Source organism: Gymnoscopelus microlampas (assembly GCF_963454915.1).
Source record: "Gymnoscopelus microlampas genome assembly, chromosome: 6".
In the NCBI taxonomy this organism is placed as follows: Eukaryota; Metazoa; Chordata; class Actinopteri; order Myctophiformes; family Myctophidae; genus Gymnoscopelus; species Gymnoscopelus microlampas.
Window position 1 is genome coordinate 2654572 of NC_139943.1, and position 10232 is coordinate 2664803.

At 38.6% G+C, this 10232-nt stretch overlaps 1 protein-coding gene across 1 annotated transcript in view; it reads right to left on the bottom strand.

The window, feature by feature from the left end:
* The window catches only part of LOC311047742 (mixed lineage kinase domain-like protein), an 80850-nt gene that overhangs the window by 20007 nt on the left and 50611 nt on the right, over positions 1-10232 (bottom strand). The gene's annotated exons all lie outside the window — the stretch shown is intronic.

Here is a 10232-nt window from a genome sequence, read left to right on the forward strand (position 1 = left end):
ACAAAGTCCAGAATTCCTGCTTGATCTAACCCAGTGGTGCAGACACAAATCACTGAGGCAAAGACAGTGAACAGAGCAGTAGAATCACATACAGTATATATATACAGTACATACACTCAGCTACAGATATGTTTTATTTCTCACCTGTCTTCTCTCTTTGGGACTTTTCTTTCTTTCTTATTATTATACTGTTTTGCTAATTCCTCACCAAAACAAAAGTAAAGTGAAACTCAGCCTGTGAGCCCTCTGTCTGATTTATACTTTGTCATACGACTGTGTCACGAGGTGAACAGCAGACATACAAGCCCACAACCCCTGTGATTGCAGTCAATGACAGCCGGATGGACAAGCTTATAAATAAATACTATCTTTCAATGATTGCGACCTTTGTTAAATGATCGGCCCAGGAAGAGAAAAGAAGACATATCACACTTTATCACCTGATCTCTTGTTTTCTGATATAATAGTTCTCTCTATATAATAGTATTGATGCATCTAAAGAATGGATCAATAATATGGACTGTCTAGCCTGGAAACCTGATGAAATTGCCAAAGCGAATACCGCCCAGTCAGAAACTTTGTGAGCAGGTAACTTACTAGTTGTTACACCAGTTAACGCTCTCAATCTCTCTCAAAATGTATTAGCCTATTTATACAAAGCAGACAGGCAATATTCACCTCTTTCTTCTGGATTATATCAAGCTAACTTTTAATTGTATTGGATGTGCTGTGTTCAATGAGGTCAGTCATCTTCTGAGTAGCCTTTCTGGAGTTTTAAGTATATTAAATAAATATAATCATATAGAAGATGGTAAATGCTCTACTTTATGCCATATTTCTATATGCATGCATTGTGTATCTACCATACTTTTGAAATAAATACAATTCCCAGGAACTCAGTTTATGAATCTATGGTGCTAATACAAATGTCACATTCTGTGACTAATGTGAATGATTGTCGATCAATTATTTAACCCCCCCCCCGCCCCCCATTCTGACAGGTAACAAAAACATGGAGGGATATTGTGTTTTTTAATAGCTAACAAGTCTTGACTTAACTGTCTAAACATTCGCTTCCGTTTGCAAAAGCTCTTTGACCCATTTAGAATGATGACTATTGACTATTATGTGGGGTGCTCAAACTTTGTCTTTGCATTTTTATTAATTTATTGTATTATTCGGCTACAATGTAAGTGCTCTGGTCTTAAGCTAATTGTCAGGAATGAGTGACGGGCAGGACCCAAAAGCAGACGAACAAGGCAGGATCAATTTAAGAGTTTATTAAACAAACTGAGGTTTCCAAAAGCAGGTAAGAGGACAGGTGGGGTGGAGGCAAACTAGCACTAATCACTAACTTGACATAGGTCAAAAGACCATCATAACTACAGTGGAAACACAGGGTTTAAATAGACAGTCAGCATACAGGCAGGTTTCTGAACTGTCCACAGCCCTCCTGTGTGTGTGTGTGTGTGTGTGTGTGTGTGTGTGTGTGTGTGTGTGTGTGTGTGTGTGTGTGTGTGTGTGTGTGTGTGTGTGTGTGTGTGTGTGTGTGTGTGTGTGTGTGTGTGTGTGTGTGTGTGTGTGTGTGTGTGCGTGCGTGCGTGCGTGCGTGTGTGTGTGTGTGTGTGTGTGCGTGCGTGTGTGTGTGTTTCAGGCAGATGTGATAAAAGGAGGCTTGATGTTCTGTGGATCAAATCACAACAGAGTGAAACACATTAAGCTGTAGCTTGTCTGTCTGTCTGTCTCTCCGTCTGTCTCTCTGTCTGTCTGGGACTGGGACAAAACCTCGGCCCTGACCTCTTGGCCCAGACCGGCCCACCACAACCGGCTCACAGATACTCTACCTTCCTGCCCCGTGGAGGCACATACAAACACACATGGCCTTAATACCACCACTTATACTGAACAACATCCCTCCATGTTCTGGAGCCTTGAGTAAAACTACACGACCCATGCAGACCCCTGTTACTGAACAAACTATAGCAATGATTACTATCAGAATATAAAGCTTTAACCTTTTAACTTTCACGTGTGTCTGGGGAGCTCAGTCTGTAGAGCTCTCGCCTTTCTACCATAAGGTCATGGGTTCGATCCCGGGCACCGCCAACTCAGCGTATGAGTAGCATGGCTTGGGTGCGGCAAGTCGTGTAAAGCAGTGATTTTCAACCTTTTTCATGCCAAGGACCCCTAAATTGATATACATTTGGCTGCGGACCCCCATCTGAAAATGTTTTTGTGTCATGGAAAAATGTATATATATTCAAAAATATGTACACATTTTCAAGATGTTTCATGAATAGCAGAATACAAGCTCATATAGCGCGGCACCGAGTGCCGCGCTATATGAGCTTGTATATCTGCTATTTCTTAATAGCCAAAGCTTATGTTAACTAGTTTCGCTGGGGACCCCATGGCACCCTAGTACTGGGGCTGAGACAGACAGACAGACAGACAGACAGACAGACAGACAGACCCTTTATAAAGGTCATATGTACAGTGTGTATACATGTTAGATCAGGGCTCTTCAACCATTTCAGGCCAAGGACCCCTTAGCTAAGAGAGAGAGATGAAGCAGGGACCCCCTACTACATCAATTGTGTTGCAGATTGAACGTCTTCATAGATTTCATACAGTAGACAGCAGTGTGTACATTCATGTTTGTTTGTTTACATGTTGACCTTTCTATTAAATTGTTGGATTCATGTTAAAGGACGACTTCACCGCTTTTCAACCTATCTTCATATAATTGGTCCTCACTAATACTCATGATAAAATGGTACATTTTTTTCTACTCAGTCTGTGTCTCAGAGGAGGGCTGTGGACAGTTCAGAGTCCCGTCTACCAGTGACATCATCAATGGGGAATCCAAGCTAATAGAAACTGCAGGTTTTTTATTCCTGGAAAGTTGCAATGCAATAAAAGAAGCCATTGTTCCCGTGTTAATAAAAATCTAAATAAAAAATGTGAAATCTTGTTGTAAAAAAAAATCATGCCTAACGATGATGTTGGTTGATGGTTTCTGGACTGTCCACAGTCCTCCTATGAGACACAGGCCGAGTAGAAAAAAATGGTACCATTTTATCATGAGTATTAGTGAGGACCAATTATATGAAGATAGGTTGAAAAGCGGTGAAGTCGTCCTTTAATGTGTATTTTCAGACATTTAACCACTTCAATCTTCATAGTGAACTTGACCTTTGGCTCTGCTCCCGGCCCGCTCTTTTCCCCCTCTGCACCAAACGTCTTCGCCAAAATATAGCTGATCTACAAGCCCACAGATCAGCTGTTTTCAGTGAATGTTCCCCCCAGAATAGGGACGCTAGGGTTCAAGTGGTTATTGGTTAATAAGAAATAAGAATGAAAGTTCCTATCACACAACGATTTGGCGGACCCCTGTAGTAACTCTGAGGACCCCCTATAAAGGTCAAGTCCATGGGACAACACATCTCCTGCATTGAAAATGTTCTTTTGACTCTGAGATTGTGATTTAAATTTAAAACAGTATTATCTAGATTTTCTAATGAATGAATGCATGCATGAATACATCAATAAACAAATAAATACATTCATGCAATAAAATGGAGCAAATGAATGAAATTGTGTTTAAAAATAGTTTAAAATATAATAATAATAATAATAAGGGTAATAATAATAATAATAATAATAATAATAAGGGTAATGATAATAATAATAATAATAATAATAATGATAATACAAAAAAAACATACAATAGACACAACAGTGCTTTAGAATGTGTCTTTATTGACAACATGAATATGAGCATTATGGAAGCTCTTTAATGTAATGCTACCAGGACCAGTGGTGGAAGAAGTACTCACATTTTTACTGCAGTAAAAGTACAAATACCATTTACAAGTACAAGTTACAATTTAGACATTTACACTCTTATCCACAATGACTTACAAGTGTAACCACAATGTAGAAATACTCTATTACAATAAAATACCTGGAAAAGTACAAAAGTATTGTAATGAAAAAATACTTATAGTACTCATTATGCAGAATGGACTATTTCACTTTTTTCTTTTTGTCAAAATCTTTCAAAAATAGCAGATTTACAAGATCATAACATGATGCGTTGCAACACATTGTGAGCTTGCAGATCTGAAGAAACAAAGTACAAAAGTGTGCTTAAACGGTTAATGTATGTGTTGTATTAATACTGTAAATCTACAAAGTAACTAGTAACTAAAGTAGTTGGATAATTGTAATGGAGTAAAAAGTACAATATTTGGCTCTGAGATATAATGGATTACCATCTGAACAGATTTAGAGCCAGAGACCCTCATAAGGGAAGATTTGTGATGCTATATTTTCTAAATGATTCCACATTATTCATTGTTTATTTTTAAATAGCAGATCTACAAGCTCACAACACATCCCGGTGAGCTTGTAGATCAGCTATTTCTGAATAGTAAGTAAAAAATAGTGGTTAAAATGATGATGATGATGATGATTATTAAAATAAAAGTATCTCTAAATTGTACTTAAGTAGAGTATTTGAGTAAATGTACTCAGTGAGTTTCCAGCCGTGTCAGGAGCCGTGTTACATAGAATAGAGCAGAAAACCACTGAATGTGTTGTGATTGGATGAGTTATCATAGAGCCTGTAGGAACTACCAGGTAACCTCATGTATACTGTGTCTCCCTGCTCCATCTCTACTATCACTCCATTAGATATGTATTCAAAATGGTCATGATTATTCTGTCCATAGTTATAAATGAGTAGCTGATTATTTTTATACATGGTGATCCCCACATCCTCTGATGATCCAATGGATAGGGTAGCTGCAGTGAATCTGAAGTAATAAACTCCTTTCATGGGAGATCGAAAATAACCTAGAAAACACACACACACACACACACACACACACACACACACACACACACACACACACACACACACACACACACACACACACACACACACACACACACACACACACACACACACACACACACACGTACTGTACGTCATGTTGATGCTTTTTAAACACTGTTAAATACTTAAACTCTATTTTTTCTAAAGGAAAGATTTTCAAAAGCGTTTCTAAAATAGCCGATCTACAAGCTCACATATATTTTAGAAGAGTGTTTGAACATTTTAGCCTGTAATGACGCAGCAGAGTTAACCCTTCACATGCTGTTACTGATGTTTTCACACAGATGTAAGTTGTGTCATTAGTTGGTGAGAGATAATTGACTGTGTTAAGCTCATTAACATAATGAACTTATTCACTTAATGTAGAGCTCATTAACATAATGAACTTATACACTTATGTAAAGCTCATTAAGATAATTAATATAATCACCACCTACCTGTAGATGTATTGTAGGCGTTGCCGATGTTAGTGATGACTCTCTTATAAACCAGAGTGGTTTCAGAACTAAATGGTCCAACATGTCCATCATTACTCAACCCAGCAGAGAAGGCCACCTTTGGTGGATCTGTCAACACAGGAGCATTATCACATTATTTATATTGTTATAAAAGCATATTTTATACTATTAATGATCTAATTATGTATATGATTATAAAGTTGTTGTCGGGCAGAAACCTCATATCTCCATTATATTTCAGTAAATTAACGCCCTACTTCATCATACAAGAGTGTTGCAAAGATGGTGAAAAATAGCAGATCTACAAGCTGACAACACCGTCACAATGAGCTTGTAGATCTGCTATTTTCACTCTTTTAAAATGTTTTAAAATGATAATAAAAAAGGAATGATTTTGGACATACAGCGACATATCGTTGTTGTCGGGCAGAAAACCTTGCATCTCCATATTTAGACTTAATGCCTTACTTGTGTCAGAATAGTGAAAATATCAGATCTACAAGCTCTTTGTAGATCTGATATTTTCATTATTTTAAATGTTTTTTAAAATAGTAATAAAGGAATGGTTTTGGACATACAAGGTTTTCACTTGACAGTGACGATAAAAGCATATATTTTACTATTTATTAACACATTATTTATTATTATTTATAAAAACATTCATTAAACTATTAAATATTACAATATCAAATAGCGCAAATAGCTCATAGCGCGGCACCGAGTGCCGCGCTATGAGCTTGTAGATCTACTATTTTTGAAAAAATGTGAAAATGTGTGCAAATCTTTGAATATATGTTCTACCCCCAGAATGATATGTATTTGGCCGCGGACCCCCATCTCAAAATATGTTGTTCCAGGGACCCCCAGAAGCAAAGATCGGAGTTTAAAATGTTCACTTTAAAACAAATACAGTACATTCAAAGATTTGCACAAAGTTTCTTGGCCCACATTTATCAACGCAGCGTATAAACCGGCGTATATTTTTCCATATATTCGGCCGTACACCAACGTCGAAGTCACATTTATCAACGCATCCTACACAGCTGATCCGAGCGTCTGAAACCGAGCGTCATTTAAATAACACGCCCTTAAATATTCTCAAAACGCCCCGATTTTACGACATAAAGATTGAAGAACCAGAATACGACCAAAGACATCATCATGAATAGCCAATAAGAAAGAGTTCCCCTCACTCGCCTCGCCACACATGCACACGCACACGCCCGCCCAACTTTGTCTTTCATGTCGTAGCGGAGCAGTACAATCTAGTGATCCCGTGCCGCGACTGCTGCCACGTTAATATTGGAGCATCGGGTTTATATCCTCAACCCAGCCAGGTTGTTGTAGCCTACATAACTCTCTATGACATAACTTCATAACATATACAAGCTACTGTAAGTTTGTAGACCTCACTGTCCATGAAAAGATGGTCGGGGCTCCCGAAAATTCTCTTGCTGCGCTGACGAAACGCGCCTGGCTGCTGCGCTGAAAATAGCAGATCTACAAGCTCACAACGGGTCGCATGGCGACACGTTGTGAGCTTGTAGATCTGCTATTTTCAGCGCAGATGGCATCTGCATGGCTGCAATAGCCAATGCAGCCATGCAGATCTGCAAGCTTAACCGAATGACTGTTAAAGCAGTTTGTTTAAATTTGTTTATAAAATGATATATTTTCATAGCGATTATTTATTAGTGTAGATATACATTTATGAGTGGATTATGTGTCCAGAAGCCTATCAGACAGTCAAACAATGCTGCTGCGCAGGTCTAGAATGGAATAAACGGGTGCAGCCAGCGTCAACAACTGGTCTCGACCAGACGGGAGATCTCAGCGTACCGTAGGATAAAGCCCACGTCAGGATATATTGATAAATGCCGAAAGGTGCGGTGATCTCGCAGTACGCTCATTATTTGGGCTGCACCGCGTTGATAAATGAGGGCCACTGATTGTAAAGTCTTAGTAGTTACTATATTTGAAACTTACTAGTTTTAAATATGTATTTTAGAACATAATGTTATGTAAATATACTTACTCCTCAGTTCCTTCACTTGTTTGTCAGTAGCAGTCAGCTTCGTCTCTACGTTGGACAGCCGAGCAACATGGGCTGAAATCAACACAATATTAGCATTAAGTCACTCATAAATACTGTAGTTTCATTTGTGGATTATATGGACCAATACAGTAAATGACATTATCAACACAGTATCTATCCTCTGAGTTCAACTGAAGTTATTAACCCTTAAAGGACCACTTCACCCATTTTCAACCTATCTTCATTATAATATGGTACAGTACAATTTTGTTCTAACCCATCTGTGTCTCAGAGGAGGGCTGTGGACACTTCAGAAACCTGACTACCAGTGACATCATCGATGGGGAATGCAAGCTAATAGAAACCACATGCTTTCTATTCCTGGAAAATTAGCATGCTATAATGGAAGCCATTGTTAAATTAATACAAATATGTTGAAATCTTGTTTAGAAAAAATGTAAAGCCTGTCTAATGATGATGTCATTGGTAGGTGGGTTTCTGAACTGTCCACAGCCCTCTGAGACACAGACTGTGAGACAAAATTTGTACCATTTTATCATGACCTTAGTGAGGACCTTTTGAAGAAAGGTTGAAAATGGGTGAAGTGCTCCTTTAACCCATTAAGACCTGAGGCCGATTCTACAAATGTTTTCTCTATCCTAACAGTTTTCTGAAAAATACATGTTTCTATATCAGTGGTTCTCACACTTTTTCATGTCAAGGACCCCCAAAATCATGTATGGCCGTGGACCCCCATCTCAAAAGATTGTTGTTCCAGGGACCCCCAGAAACAGGGATTTGAGTTCAAATGTTCGCTTTAAAAACAAGTATTGAAGGATTTGCACAAATTTCACTGATTTTTCAAAAATAGCAGATCTACAAGCTCATAGAGCGACACAAAGTGACACGCTATGAGCTTGTATATCTGCAATTTTTGAATAGCCAAAGTATAAAATATGGCAAAAGTGGTTAAAATTATTGTGACATTATTAACCCATTAAAACCGGCAACATCATGTCTTTCAGAAAACTCTTTAGATCAGGGGTCTTCAACAGGGGGTCCGGGACCCCTAGGGGGTCCTCAGAGTTACAACAGGGGGTCCGTCAAATCTTTGTGTGATATATTATTTTTTTCCTTAACTTGAACCCTAGCATCCCTATTCTGAAGAGAACTTTAGCCAAAAATAGCAGATCTACAAGCTCACAACGCCTCGAGCTGCGAGGCGTTGTGAGCTTGTAGATCTGCTATTTTTGGCAAAGAGGTATAGGTGTAGAGGGAAAAAGAGCAGACCAAGTAAACAAGAAAAGTTTAATCTGAAACACAATTTTATACAATATACAGGGGGTCCCTGCTTCATCTCTCTCTCAGCTAGGGGGTCCTTGGGCTGAAAACGTTGAAGACCCCTGCTTTAGACCAGTAGTTGTCAAAAATAGCAGATCTACAAGCTCACAGCGCATAACTTCGGGCTGTATTCATAATAATTTAAGCATTGTTTTTACACAAATCTTGTCTTCTGGGGGTCCCTGGCACAAAACATTTTCAGATGGGGGTCCGCGGCCAAATACACATTTTAAAGTCTTAGATTACTAGTTTCAAATATGTATTTTAGAACATAATGTTATGTAAATATACTTACTCCTCAGTTCCTGCACTTGGTCGTCAGTAGCATCCAGCTTCATATCTACGTTGGACAGCCGAGCAACATGGGCTGAAATCAACACAATATTAGCATTAAGTCACTCATAAATACTCATGTAGTTTCATTTGTGGATTATATGGACCAATACAGTAAATGACATTATCAACACAGTATCTATTCTCTGAGTTCAACTGAAGTTATTAACCCTTAAAGGACCACTTCACCCATTTTCAACCTATCTTCATTATAATATGGTACAGTACAATTTTGTTCTAACCCATCTGTGTCTCAGAGGAGGGCTGTGGACACTTCAGAAACCCGACTACCAGTGACATCATCGATGGGGAATCCAAGCTATTATAAACCACAGGCTTTCTATTCCTGGAAAATTAGCATGCTATAATGGAAGCCATTGTTCTCGCGTTAATACAAATATGTTGAAATCTTGTTTAGAAAAAATGTAAAGCCTGTCTAATGATGATGTCATTGGTAGGTGGGTTTCTGAACTGTCCACAGCCCTCTGAGACACAGACTGTGAGACAAAATTTGTACCATTTTATCATGAGCCTTAGTGAGGATCTATTGAAGTAAGCTTGAAAATGGGTGAAGTGCTCCTTTAACCCATTAAGACCTGAGGCCGATTCTACAAATGTTTTCTCTATCCTAACAGTTTTCTGAAAAATACATGTTTCTATATCAGTGGTTCTCACACTTTATCATGTCAAGGACCCCCAAAATCATGTACAGTATGGCCGTGGACCCCCATCTCAAAAGATTGTTGTTCCAGGGACCCCCAGAAACAGGGATTTGAGTTCAAATGTTCGCTTTAAAAACAAGTATTGAAGGATTTGCACAAATTTCACTGATTTTTCAAAAATAGCAGATCTACAAGCTCATAGAGCGACACAAAGTGACACGCTATGAGCTTGTATATCTGCAATTTTTGAATAGCCAAAGTATAAAATATGGCAAAAGTGGTTAAAATTATTGTGACATTATTAACCCATTAAAACCGGCAACATCATGTCTTTCAGAAAACTCTTTAGATCAGGGGTCTTCAACAGGGGGTCCGGGACCCCTAGGGGGTCCTCAGAGTTACTACAGGGGGTCTGTCAAATCTTTGTGTGATATATTATTTTTTTCCTTAACTTGAACCCTAGCATCCCTATTCTGAAGAGAACTTTAGCCAAAAATAGC